The sequence below is a fragment of the Octopus sinensis genome, linkage group LG3 (assembly GCF_006345805.1).
Source record: "Octopus sinensis linkage group LG3, ASM634580v1, whole genome shotgun sequence".
NCBI classification, from domain to species: domain Eukaryota; kingdom Metazoa; phylum Mollusca; class Cephalopoda; order Octopoda; family Octopodidae; genus Octopus; species Octopus sinensis.
In genome coordinates, this window is record NC_042999.1 from 125,684,611 (window position 1) to 125,699,600 (window position 14,990).

At 33.5% G+C, this 14,990-nt stretch overlaps 1 protein-coding gene across 16 annotated transcripts in view; it reads right to left on the reverse strand.

Annotated features, from left to right (window-relative positions):
• Positions 1-12,217, reverse strand: part of LOC115209788 (AP-1 complex subunit gamma-1) — a 126,970-nt gene extending 114,753 nt beyond the window's left edge. For 5 of the 16 annotated variants that reach the window (XM_036501268.1, XM_036501278.1, XM_036501271.1 and 2 more), the window contains exon 1: positions 11,968-12,217. The gene's annotated coding sequence lies outside the window, so the exon portion shown is untranslated. Of the gene's footprint in view, positions 1-11,793 lie in introns of all 16 variants that reach the window. The other 11 variants (XM_036501272.1, XM_036501269.1, XM_036501276.1 and 8 more) reach the window with 5 other exon arrangements.
• Between the last annotated feature and the right edge of the window lie 2,773 nt (positions 12,218-14,990).

Genomic DNA, 14,990 nt, shown 5'->3' on the forward strand with positions numbered 1-14,990 from the left:
CATTTACTATGCTGCATGTCTACTGTTAAAATATTGGCCTCTTCATACATCTACTATCTATCCATGAACACATTGTACAAACATTATATTTACATTTTTTGTAATATAGTGTTGACTTGTAGATACATGTGTTAATAGTATATTATAACAGAATGGAATAATGTTGACACACTGGTAATTTCATGTCCAAACTAACTGCCAAAAATATGGTACATACAAAAATTGGTCTTTCCAGTTTGTTTTAACCCCTAATATTAGTGAGTTTATAAACAATATGTTCATCATCAACATTTAACATCTATGTTCAATGCTATCATGGGTTGAATGGTTTGATAGGACCTGACAAGTCTAAGGACTACATCATGCTCCAATGTCTGCTTTGGCATGATTTCTAAAGCCGGATGCCCTTCCTAATGCCAACCACATTACAGTGTGCTTTTTACAAGCTACCTGCACTGTAGAGGCCGCCATGCAGCTTTCAAGACTACAAACCTAGAGAGACAATAGTTGGGTGGGTCAGTTTTATGCTGTGAGATGAGGGGTGAAAGCATGAGAGAATGGGGCATGTACAAAGCAGGTTCTTATAGAAGAGCTGCATGGTTATTCACATTTAGTAGGTGGGGGGAGAGATAAAGGTTTGTAGGAGCTGCAAAGAGACTGATAGATGAGGTGTCCAGTGACCCACAAGATTTAAGTGGGTGGGTGGGTGGTGCTAATGTAAGATGATAAAGAGAGCAGAAGATGAGGGGAGGGGAAAGGCAGTCTGCAGCTGTAAAAGAAGTTGGGTAGAGTAGAAAGGTAATGACTGATGAGTCACAAATTGGGAGGATAGAAGGATGCAGGAAAGAGTAGGTTAATAAGTAATAATACAGTTGACAGAGAGAAGAAGAGAGAGATGAGAAGATGAAATTAGGCAACAGGAGCAAGGGGAGAGAGATAAGTATAGTTCATGATGTATAGTTTGGCGCATTGAGGGAGGCGTTTGAATCAACATAATGAATGGGTGGAGAGCATGTAATGCACACTGCTTCTAGCACTCAGTTTTGATCAGGTGAACAAGTTTTCTCAAGAACCTTATATTGCCAGACATCTCAGTCTATTGTCACTTCCGACATGAGACTCAACATCTTGAGATCAGCCCTCACTACTTTATGCATAAAGAGAGTACACTGTTACTGATGTAATTTCCAACAAGAATCAAAATGTTCATGTAGAACTGCTCCCTCTTTTTCTGCACACAAATATATCAAAGCATTATTTACATTCATTGTAACAAATAGTATTGGCTAATAAATTTATAAATATGCACTATAGTACATTACAGCAATGATACAAAACACTGTTAACACAACCATAATTAAATATGAAACAATTACAATACCATCTTCCTCTCTGCATCCAAACACCTCTAATCACAAACAAATAAAAACCATCAATTTCTAAAACAATCTAATCACAATACGTTCCTCCCTGAGGCCAAAATCAAAATTCTTTACAGTAACAAACAATTTACCATTCTTCCAATAAATAAATAATGCTCTAAATTTCAAACCTATCAGATCAACTAATAACTAATTACAAGCTTACAAACTGAGAACAACTAAGTAAACACAATACCACCAATCATTTTCGTTGCATTCTGAAGGATCGAGAGAACATCCTTTTAATGCATCATAAGACAACACACACACACGCATGTAAACACACAAATACATTCAATACACACAACATGTAAGCCGGCAACCTGCTTGAAGTGGTAGCAAACACAATCTTTTAAATAAGATCATTAATTTCTTTTAATTAAACCTGTGGCACTATATATAGAAAAGGCGGTAAGAAGTTGTGATACATAAAACTTTCTCAAAAACATTTGTAGGGTAAATGAAATTAGTAGTTTTCAAGGAGGAACTAAAACTAGTTCATAGACTCAGGCAACAAGAAAATTGCCTTTTTCCCTGCAGCAGTTACTACTTGAAATCAACTATTTGTTCATTGAATTTTTTATAATGAATTCTTAATTTTTGTTTCATTGAGAATTATTTTGAAGTAATAATCTAGAGCTCTTAAATCATAATCTTAATATCTAAATTAATAAGTGCTCAAAAATTGTTCAACATATCTTTGTCTCTTGGAGTCATAAACAGGAAAGAATATCAAAACTTAAAACTTCTTTATTTATAAGATAGCACATTTCAAATTATAAATATGCCATCTGGAAGAAAGGTTTTTTGGACAATCATAAAATGCTACTTTTTCACTGTTACCATGACTACAAGGAACTACTATTCCCAACTCAGCAACTACAAACCATTCTTGCTGAAAATTACCTGCTGCACTTAACTTTCTTTTTAACTTCCTTGTTTTTCTTTCCCCAAGCAAACATTTTAAGTAATGCTGTTTTTCCTTCTCAAGAATTACTTCACTGTGGAATGCTAATGTTGTTCATGGGTTCTTGTGATACTTAAGTGTTACATTAATCAGGCTAATGTCTATTATAATAAAAGAGCCTTTGAAGGCTAAGAATAATTCTTCTCATTTCTTAGACAACCTGATAAAATAAAAACATACTAAAATGGTTAGGCTTGTGCAAAGCATACAACTTTGTTAAATACCTTTCTTTTCGAATTAATAATTGTAAATTTACTCGATTATTTGATCTAATAAAATCCAATAACTTTATTCCAATATTTGATATCCACATATAAAGACTTTTTTTAAGAGAACACAAGCTTAATTTCTATCATGTGTTAGGTGAATCTACTCTTAATATACTAATATTTTATCTGCCCTGGTGTGAAGGTCAAATGGACTCTGAAGACATAAACTAAGTTTAACAAGGTACAAACTAAATACTATAATATACCCAGTTCTTAGACAACTAAGGTAATAATAATTTGTATATTTTTCAATAGAACCAAATGCAAAAACAGTTTGTCTCAAATATTTCATTAGCATCAACATAACTATCTGCAAAGGATTGATTCAGAGAAATGTGAATTGAAGAAGTACATAGAAGGGTGCCATTAATTAAAACATAAATAATAAAAAATAAAAGAAAGCAAAATGAAGATATGGTTAATTTGTTGTTAATTATCACTTGGGTAAAACACTAAGTTTCTTTAGAAACAGAAGGCACTGAAATAAAATGAAATGACTATCACTTGAATTATATGAAAGTGGGAATTGTTCTTCAATAATCTACAAGCACTAAGACACAAATATACTATGTTCCCATTCTTCTATCATTACTACAACCAACTCTACTTTTCTGAACTTGCCCATCACTTTGCCACCAATCTACCTGCCTTTTATTGATAAAATATGTAGATCTCTAAAGTGATGTCCTGATTGCAGGAGGAGAAAAAAGTAATATGCTAACAACTATCTGTGATTAGATGTCACAAATGACAGGTCATAAATGTATAGAAGAAAGATAACAAGAGAGGTAACTGAGCCCCGAGGTATCCCAAGTTGATAGAGGAAAATTGTGGACAGCATGATTAACACATGATGCAAAGAAGGGTGGTGATAAGAAGATTCAAGCTATTAGGAGTGAGTGGGCCCCTTGGGCAGACAACTTTGTCAGAATGTTTTATAAACAAACTTGTGTTTCATGTGCTTATGATCTACTATTCCAGCTAGACCATTATCCTATCATCTTCAAGTACTCAGTTAACCATTTTATCACAGTTCTGTCAGGTAATTATTAGTGTCAGCAATGGCAACTATATACTGTGCAGAAGCCTGTGTAGTGTCAGTATATAGTATTATCTGGCATACAATTGGCAGAAGTACAACCAAATAATTTATGTGAATGGGTAAAGAGAAAATGACACAATGGTTGTCATAGATTATTTTGGTGTGAAACCACATCAAATTATTTTAAAGGTGCAACTGATGACATTTGAAAATCAGGTGACAATTGAATAAAAGCTTAACTACTTCATCTAATTGTTTTTCCAGATTAAACACTATAGCATATAGCTTCTTTCATTAACTCGGTTTTTTTTCAACTTGCATGCTTCATGCAAACCATTGATCAGTATGGTCATCACTTATGACTAAACTGCTTTCATGACTCATTTGCATTCAAATTTTCGCTTAAATTTATGTTATCCATCCAACATCATATCCACATTTATCTTCTAAGTGAAAATGCTAAACAGTATGAAACATATATAAACATAGCACTGCTTACATGCATCTCATATTGTTTGTCTTTTATAGTTACATCTTTCCATGCTGTCATTCTTCTGTAACAAGTTCCTACATTGAAAATTGTCACTAAGTAACAAAATGTATGAACTACTTCCTGCAAACCTGGCGAGTAGTCTATGATTCTAAGTTTATGGATGCCAATGCCACTATTTATACCACTATTATGGGTTCTAGATGTTCTTGCTACTAAACTGCTTATTTTTCCACATTTCAGACTTCTTTACTGCTTTTTAATTTACTCTCAATGAGAATTGAGAATCGTGCTCAGTCATTCAATATTTTAAAAGCATTGGTGGAATAACTTCTCAATGAACCAGACCCTAGTTTCACCTCTGCTTCATTTTCACTTGAAATATTTTCAGAGTCTATTCATCACCATGTAGAGTTAATACTGCACAATAAAATAAAACATGCCATGTTCTGTAGAAAAAAAACCCCAGAAAAGTTATATTTTTAAAGTCATACTACTTTTATTTTTCCATGATGGGATAATTTTGTAAATATGGATATTTACAGATTCTGGAGGAAGTGTATATTACAATCAAATGCCCTTAGTATTGTTAATCACAAAACCTTTTATGCCACCTTTTTTCCAGTTAGGCAAGAGAGAACAAGTAGGATAAGGTTAAGAACTAATTGAATTACATAATTTCCTCATACCTATCCACATATAAACTGATCTCAATAAAGTAAAAGCATTGGAACAATTTTTTAACAGCTAAACAAACTAGGAGTTAATGAACTTTGCCAAACCATAAATAATTAAATTTATCATCATGGTGACAAATTCTCAATTGTTTTCTTTATGTTGTTAGTTAAACATGTTAACTTTTGCAATATCACTGCCCTCAACAGCAATGATTTTCTTGCTGAATATAAAACAAAATGGACATTAAGCAGACTTGAGTTATTTCAAGATGAAGGGAGTATATCATTAAAAAAAAAAAGAAAAAAGCTCTATTACTGAAAAGGAATAATTCATGCTAAAATTAGTAAATGTATATACTTAACAAAATAGATTTCAATGTTATTTATTAGGTGTGAATGGAACAACTAAAACATTGTAGAAAGAATGACAAACTTCAATATTACCTTCTAACAAAATATAAATAAGTATATATATATATATTATATATATATATAAATAAATCATTACTAAACAATTGGGATATTAAGCATTAATGTTTAAACAAACTAAGAGAATACAAAAAAAAATATTAATTTGGCCGATGCCAGCGCCGCCTAGACTGGTTTCTGTGCCGGTGGCATGTAAAAAGCACTATCCGAATCGTGGCCAATGCCAGTGCCGCCTTGACTGGCTTCCGTGCCGGTGGCACGTAAAAAGCACCATCCGAATTGTGGCCGATGCCAGCCTCGCCTGGCACCTGTGCAGGTGGCACGTAAAAAACATCCAATACACTCACAGAGTGGTTGGCGTTAGGAAGGGCATCAAGCTGTAGAAACACTGCCAGATCAGACTGGAGCCTGGTGCAGCCTTCTGGCTTCCCAGATCCCTGGTTGAACCGTCCAACCCATGCTAGCATGGAGAACGGACATTAAACGATGATGATGATCAAACCATAAACTCTCTGTATAAATAGGTAATTAATATAAGATTACAAACTTATGAAGTCATATTTGTTCTTTGATTTCAAAACATGTCTGGAAATATGTAAGGAGCCTCATGTCAACTGTGTAAAATAATGCATGAAAGATAACATGGAATTATGTTATTCCTTTATTCCTTCTTTCTACAACAACTAGGAGAAAGATGAAAACACTGTGTTCAACAAATTGTCCATGAAAAACAAGTTATTCAATTAATTCTATATATGTTTTAACAGATACACCATCTTTTTTTTTTATGTTTAAAGTGTAGTTACATTCTACCTACAATGACCAGCTTTAGACTTGCCATATATAAATGTTCAGGGAGAATACTAGCATATACCATAACTATTATGAATATTCCCTAAGTGATCTTTTATTCGTTTGTCATTTGACTGCGGCCATATGCTGGAGCACTATCATGTGGAGTTTTAGTTGAACAAATCGACCCCAGGACTTATTTTTTAAGTCTAGTACTTATTCTCACCATCTCTTTTGCTGAACTGCTAAGTTACAGGAACGTAAACACACCAAGTGATGGGGGTACAAACAGATACAAAGATACACATATAGATATATACATATATAAACGATGGGCTTCTTTCAGTTTCTATCTACCAAATCCATTCACGAGGCTTTGGTTAGCCTGAGGCTATGATGAAAGACACTTGCCCAAGGTGCCACGCAGTGGGATTGAACCCAGAACCATGTGGTTGGGAAAACAAGCTTCTTACCATACAGCCACACCTGTACCTTGTGATCTATACACCTGTAACAATTCCGCCCTCATACTGCAACATGTTTAGATATATGTCATAATCTGACCTGATACCAGTTGCTTGCCTGTTTAGATTTATTCTATTATGTACAAAAATATGTTTTTTATAAATATTCTAATGGTGGTGCCCCAGCATGGCCTCAGCTCTTGAGCTGAAACAAGTAAAAATAAAAAATAATCATTTGCAGTAATTGATATTTGAAACTCAAACTTTTGCTTCTATTTTGAACCCTTAGCAAATAATTTACAGAAATGACTAAAACGCATACAATTCAAAGTATTACTTTAGTTGGGGTATTATAAAATACTATAGATTGTCCTTCTTAATACTAGAATGAACAACTAAAGATCTGAGTTAAGCCAACTCCTTAAAATTGTTATAAGATATAAAGGAACAATTGCTTTCAAATATCAACAAGCAAGGATCTGTTTTGATGTAATTATATCAGTTGTCACCTTTTTTTTCTGAACTTCCCCCACTCTTACTAATTCACCATCCAGATTTTCACCCCCACCCCACATATGACAAGTAATCTCATATACAAATGCAATTTATCATATAACATTTAATATTAATAGCTTAGCACTCTTAAAATCAGCATTAAGGAACATACATCTAGCAAAAATTTATGAATTTTTCAAACCAAAAACAAGTTCCTCATTGGAATGCAAAAATTTCTCTTTAGAATCCTAAACCTCAACCCTAGTCAAGTGTTGCAGCATTAGACAATACTGACATTGTTATTCTGTTGTAGTTTACTTAGCTGTAACTGTGAATATAACCATATGAACAAATCATTACAATCTATTTACCATTTTCTATAAAATGATATACTTAGAAACAATTATCATTCTTCAGGTTACCTTATCACAATCCTAACTTATGTACTCAAGTCAACAAAACCATAGGTACTGCTTTTTTTAAATTCCATCTTTTATTATATTTAACACTGTCTGAGGATTGTTTTTAAAGCAAACTATGTGCACAAAGGAAAAAAATGTCAATACCAACTTCAACAAAATCATCAGTATCAACATGGAATTTTGAAACTATCACCATCAACATTATTAGTATTAGGAAACTCAACAATTGTTTGAACACCAAGCTAACCCTTTTTCAAGATAGTTTGGGAAGTATATTTTCAAAGATCTTAAATTTGGAAAGCCAACTCAATAGACTCTATTGAATCATTGACTGAATGTGCTAGTCTGGACTCGTACTCTACAAGAAAGTTAATAATTTGTGTTTTTAATTATCAGTGAATTGAAAACTTGTTTGCTAAGAGAGATAAGCAAAGCAGGAGGTGAATGGTATAAAAATACAAAGCTGAAATTACTACAGCTAGCAGTAATATTGTTCAAAATAATAATTAGGAAAAACAATTTGCAATTTTATGGAGACAGCATGGGGTGTGGTAGACCCCGCCACCACCACTATCAGACAAATTGCAAACTGGAATAGACCTTTATATAAATGAGAGTTTTAGTGCTAAGTATGTCTGGAATTGGCTTTGAAGGGAATTTCAGCGACTACCTAGAATAGACCAACTAAATGTAGAAAATAAGTTTCCAGCTTGGATTTTTGCGTTCTTTCAAATGGTATGTAAAATTGCAATGCATCTCTATCAATGTATGGGTAGCATTAGCCTGGATTTGTTAGGGTTCAAATGATTATCTAATTAAATATTCTGAAAATACTGATGGATAATTAGAATGCTAGAAAATATTAATGTCACAGCTTTGATATTATTTGTGTCAGCTTTGACATTAGTATATAAAAACCATACCATATGCTTTGAAAGTGCCAAATACCTTATGACAACAACTATTTGTTATAATAGACCATACGATGAACATTAATCATAATATATATATAATTATTATTACTTTAGCCTTGGTATATTGTTCAATACATTTTCATTTCAAAGTTTTTCATATGGATGTACTTACCTAAATTTTTTAAAAATCCAAAAATTTCATACTTGAATTAGAAATGAACAAATGAGAAATACTGTGCGAAGAGGATGTTGTAGGTGAAATTACCTATCTACAGTTAAGTCATCTCAGAAAGCTTGAAATTTTTCAACCAAATGAGAGGGAAGCATGTTTTATAGTTAATCATATTTATTGATATGCCAGACGTTCTATATCTGAAGACGTAGTTCTTTCACCATGCAGCCACCATTCACACACAGCAAGTTATATTTATAAACACCCTTTCAGATGGATTGTGTTGAAGTTTTAACATATTGGATCATTTCTAAAAACGTCACAGACAAAAACGGGAACCATATATTAGGTTTCATTCTTTCCTGGAACAGAGTATTCTATAAATTTTAACCTTTTTGGAAGATAACTTCATAGTTAATATTTCCTTAGACTTCTACTGTCTCAAACCAGTAGAATCTACAAGTAGAAAACAGTCTTTAAGGATAGGTAAATTTACGTTTTTATCTGTTTTATTTAACTGAAGGATGTAGTTTCCATATTCAAATGAGATCTAAATAATTCAAGAATCATGTAGTCTGACAAATTCAAAAACAATTCACTTGCCATATTACATTATGATCCATATTTTAATTAAAATTCGAATCAGGACAGTGTTATCTAGATTAAAAAAATATATCAAATTTCAATATCTTTGTCATACACGACTTTAGTTACATTTCTGTAATGTAATTTAATTCCGTTATAGAAAATATAATCAATTTTACCTGAAATCACGATACTTGACAGTCCACCCTTGTATGTGTGTGCGATAGAAAGGGGGTGTATTAGTGCTTCTGTCCGACTCTGCGACACATTGGATTATGAAAATATTTTCTATTTGCTTTTTACCCACAAATGTTACCTTCCACAACACCTAATAAGAGACAATCTCTTAACATTTATTTTCACCTTATTGTTTTCCAGTTCAAAGAGCTTACATAAATATACACAATCTTTATACAATAAAGATTCTATTCATTCTAACTCCAACAATTTTCAACCACTCCTTGTCCATACACACAAGCTTCATTAATTCTATTGATATCCTCTACGTCTGCACACTTAGTAATTTTATATAATCAGCGACTAAGGTTAAAATCGTATAATCATAAAAGATTTCAGTCAACATGATTTTCAAATATAAATACGATATAAGAAAAAATGGTAATTCCGTTGTAATGTATGGAAATATATTCGAAGCTGAAAAATATTTCTTCAACTTTCAATTAAAATTGAAAAACAAATCACGAGTTTCTTCAAGACCCTTGTTATACTGCATTAAAGACAAAACGCCAATTAGAAATACAATAAATAGATTGTATTTAACAAGAAAATAACCAGTAAAAACACTTGAATGTCGGTGTACACCTATACACAGCAACAGATAACGTATAGTAAATACAAAGAACATTAGTGTAAAACAAAAACAGCACAAATTCAATCGAATTGACAAATTAAATTATTACCAAGCTCTTTCAATGAAGGTTTTCGCAAATGTTGGCCTGATAAACGAGAGGAGATAATAATTCAGATTAAAAGGTAGTAGAATATTAGGTGTAGCAAGATTAAAAATGTTTTGTTGTAATCCTCGACTAAATACGGTTTGCTGGAAAGCTGCAAGAACAAGACTTGTAGAATTATTGCGTAAAGCGACCCTTCCTAATTCGAACGTAAGCTTAAATAGACCAAAGAGAGAAAGAATTGTAAATTCTGAGCTAGAATATACTATATAGCGCAGATAATGATGATGGTGATTACAGGCCTACCTTTATCAATTTAGTCTAAAGTTAAATTATTAGCAGCTTTCTTCAGCTGATCAGTCATAAAAATATCTTAACATATAAGATGAGGTTGAAGATGTGTCTACTGTAGTAAGCTGACGTGTAGAAAGCGGGTTTCACTAACAAAAGATAAAGAAAAGAAAATTGCTTTACAAGGTTGAGGAAGGAACAGGTTTTTTTTTCTTCAACATCTCGTAAAAGCTCACCAAATAGTTAAAGCAATGGTTACTACAGCCAAATTAGAATTTTATACTACATATAATTATCGTTCTTTTCCGGGTGGGAGAAAGTATGTGGATCTCTTGTAGACAAAGAAATTACGATTCCACCATAAATCAAATTAATAAAACAACAACAAAAACCGATTATTATTAAGATATAACACTGAACTGTTACATGACCCATGGGTTACATTTATTAATTATTATCATTTTCTTTTTTCTTTTGCTCTGAAGAGTAAAGTTATCTCTGAAATATTTTCTAAACACCAAAGATAAAAAATATTAAACATCGAAGACCGATTATGTTGTTGTTAACATATTTAGAGAGCAATTGTGGATGGCATGAACATAAAACTAGACACTGGCACATCAAGAGATGTAAATGGTAGGGCTGTTATTTCTCTTGGTCGACACAATTCTATCTCAACAGAAAGACGATCGATGTTAGGATTAAGATAAGCGTTTAGTGAAAATTAAAGATGACCTTGACGTGCGTAGTAATCAAAACTTTAAACAGGAAAAGGTTTACTGAATTCGAGGGATATAATGGGCGTGTCTATATGGAAGATTGCAATGTCTCAATGTTAAAAACAGCGACGAAATGTAATCTATTAAGATAGAGGCATAGTTATATACACGCATGTGTGTGTATCCGAATCGCTTTTCAGATTAATCTGTACGGCTTAATAAGAAATAAAGTCAAATATGTTGCTAAATATGACCAGTATTCGTGACGAAGCCCCCACAAAAAACTAATTAAATGCAATATGTGGGAACTGGAAGCACCGACTGCTATAGTGACATGAAAAACACACACACATTTATATATGTATATATATGAACAAATGAGGGGAGGTCATGAAACATAATATTAAGTCTGATATCGATGATTTAGAAGATATACACAAGAGAGGGGCGATAACAAAAATTGTGACAAAAAAATAAAGCATCTACACTAAATTAATTGAAGGTATTTAGGAAAAACCTAGTTTCAACACATTTTTTGTTATATTTCGTCATAACACTAGAATGATTGTCTATTTCAATGAAAAATATACATCGGTGAATACACAAAACATACGTAGAAATACATGCACAGAATAATTCTACACTGAATGGGACGGTAAGACGCAAACCGACAGGTGTCAGATTAAGAAATCAACCATATACAGTAATAATTCTGAAAGGTGGCACCAACCTTTTGAGTTGATGTAATCTAATAAAGTACACAGCAATAGTCTAGTCGTAAGCAACGTCCCTGACAGTTTATTTCTGCTCCACTAAGCGTTATCGTCGCTCAGCGAGGAATGCTCCAATCTCCTATACTACAACTCATCCAATATGGCTACCTAAAGATCGAATAGTTACTTACTCTCGCTTCCGAAAGAGTAAACTACGGGAAATCCAGGCTTGTATACTCTCTATGTCGTTTGTCTTCTGTATCCTAGATGGATGCGCAAGAGCTTTAGTCCAGTTCCAAAATAATGAAGTATCTCGCCAACATGTAAAAAAAACAAACGTTGTCTGAGTGTGTGGCTAGGTATATATATAGTTATATATGTGTGCGTGCGTGTGTTAATAATAATCAGTGTCAAAATTGGTTCGGTCGACCCGTGGCAAATAATCGTGATGTCATTGACAGTAGTGACATCTAATAAACAAAGAGAACCAAGGGGGAATAACTGGCTTTCCAAGTGATCGCCACCAATTTATACAACATTCTTCTAAAAGCAACTTGTGTGGGCCGAGCAAGTATAATCTTCTTATCTTCTCTATTATATTTTACAATGAATGAAATTTATTTCAAAAAATTTTAAGTATTGCTGTCGTGTTTTTGAGGAGATTAACAATGTACGACTTGGAATCCGAAAGTGAAAAACCGGAAGAGACAACAATAAAATTGAAAAGAACTGAAAAATTGATAACACTCACATACATATACACGCGCCTGCGCATACACCTCTACACTCAGCTATGTACATATACAGACTTGTATGTAAACACAAGCGAACATACATGCGTATATATATATAAAGCTATGCAAACAAAATTATGCAACGCCACACACATATTTATTTCTCTGGTCTTTGTCATATGTGCACTTGATAAGCACACGTACACTGCCTTATGGTTCATAAGTTCGCTTTGCAATCACGAAATTTCTGGTTCGATTCCACTTTGGAGCATCTTAGGCAAATATTTGTTATTTATAATAATGTGCCGATCCAAACCTTGAGGGAAATTTGCTACGTTCAAACTATATTGAAGCCTTTCAAGTGAACTGTACCTGTAATTAAAAGGCCCAACCCTGTTGCACATTATTTCCCGCTGATTCTGCTTGAGAATTATAGTACCTGTAAAATATTCAGCCACCTCGCAAACTAATTCGAATGGGAAAGTAGTTCGGTTGGTCAAACAATGAAAGCCCATTGACAAAATTGATAGAGATCCTATTTTATCATGTACACAGCCACATGTACAACTAAACTAATATTCAAGCTTATTACAGACACACACATTCATACCTACAAACGAGTGCGGCTGCGTAAGGCCACTCGGTACACCAGAAGCAGCAGTCAAATGCTGAAGTCACACCCCGACTTTTTATGAACAAAAGGTCACACGTAAGACAATGTTCTTAATCTACAAGATTGTCCTTGATTACGAGTCTGTTCAGTAAGGACTAATCTAGAACTAAACAACAAGAGAAACAAGCGCATACATGTAATTAGTGATGATAAGCAGGTCAGTAGTAACAACATATGAGGTTGGAGGAGAAACAATCGAAATGGTTAGTGATATGGAATCAATTATATTGGTGGAGATGGAGAAATGAAGTAAAGGCAAGGACTAGGAAGATGTAAGATACTCGTTAATACCTGTGGGTAAGGAAGAGCCTTGAGTGAATATTAGGTTTTTTTTTTCAGTGTTTGCAGATGAAGTAGAAGCATAACGTAAGAAAACTCCACACACAGATGATCAAAGAAATGGGTTGGTGAATTGAAATTGGGTTTTATTCCAAACCTCATGAAGGTTACTGTGTAAGGGATCACAAAACCAGTGTTTCTCATGAAGTAGGAGGTAGGGGTCTGAGAAGATTGAAAAGTGGGTTGGCAAATTAAAACCACCTTAATAAAATCAATGTGCTTTTAAATTGCTTAACGTCTCCAGCACCATAGTGAAGAAAGAGTTCTCCATCCATCTTCTCTGTTCACTATTTTTTGGTGGGGCTGGGGTTGTGTGAGTAGAGTCCTGAGACACTGCTTCCATAGACACTATCAGAATCAACTGTTATACTTTCTGGCTGGATCCCCAAGTGTTACCAACAGAGGCCATGGATATTATCCAACCATCTCATTATTGGTCTACCATTAGGTCTCCTGCTGGTTGGCTCAGATTGAAGAATTCATCATGTGGTTCTTTCCTGCAACATTCTAATCACATAGATGCAAATTCTATTTTGTCCTCTTAATAAAGAGATGGGAAGAGGGGCAAAAATATTCCTAGTATTTGAGTGGGGGTTGTGGCTGGTATTTGTCAGTTTGATATGACTACTAACCTTAAAAACCAGTCTCACTTCTGTACAATATTATGAGGTTAGTGAAAGTACAATCCTAGTGGTTAGTGATATGAAATAAAATTTTTGGGCTAGTTATGAAGGAACAAATGAAACTTACAAAACAAAAAAAAATGTCAGAGTATCTATTATATGAAGGAGTGGTCAGGGAAATATGTTTCTTTTGAAAGGAGGGGGAAGATTAAGACATAGAAGAGCAGTTTAGTGGGTCAGAAATAAGGAAACAAAAGTTGAAGGTGTGACAGATTAGTAGGTGTAGAAAAGGGAAATCTATCTTTGGGGTGGGAGTGCACTTGAGGTAAAAGTGCAGAAGTTCTGTCAATGTCCTGAACTTGCTGGGGTCTGAAATTGATTGGAAAAGAAAATCTGAGTCTTTTCTAAGTATGATAGCCATCTTAGAGTGCAAGTAGGAAAAGTTGGAGTATGAGTTTAGCTTATAATGAACAAAGGTGAGTCATCACATTGAGTTCCCTACTAATTAAAGTTGGAAATAGATAATTTTTCAAAGTAAAGTTTAGATTAGAATAGTTTATTTTTTAATAAGTCCATGAACAGTAATACTAATCAAATGTTGTTCAGTCAAGTTTACATCTATTCATTGTCACTGCTGAAAGAGGTATTTTTGGTATGTTTTTCTCATTCAATCAGCTTTTCATTGTTGATCAATTCATGCTTCTTTTCATTTGACCTGTAATAAAATTTTGTAACATCCTTGAAAATAACCAAACCAATCATGAAGCTCCTGGTTGATTTCATAACCTACTAGAAACAATAGCAATATCTCTTTCAAATTACCCTACTGTCTTTAAAAAGAAGGG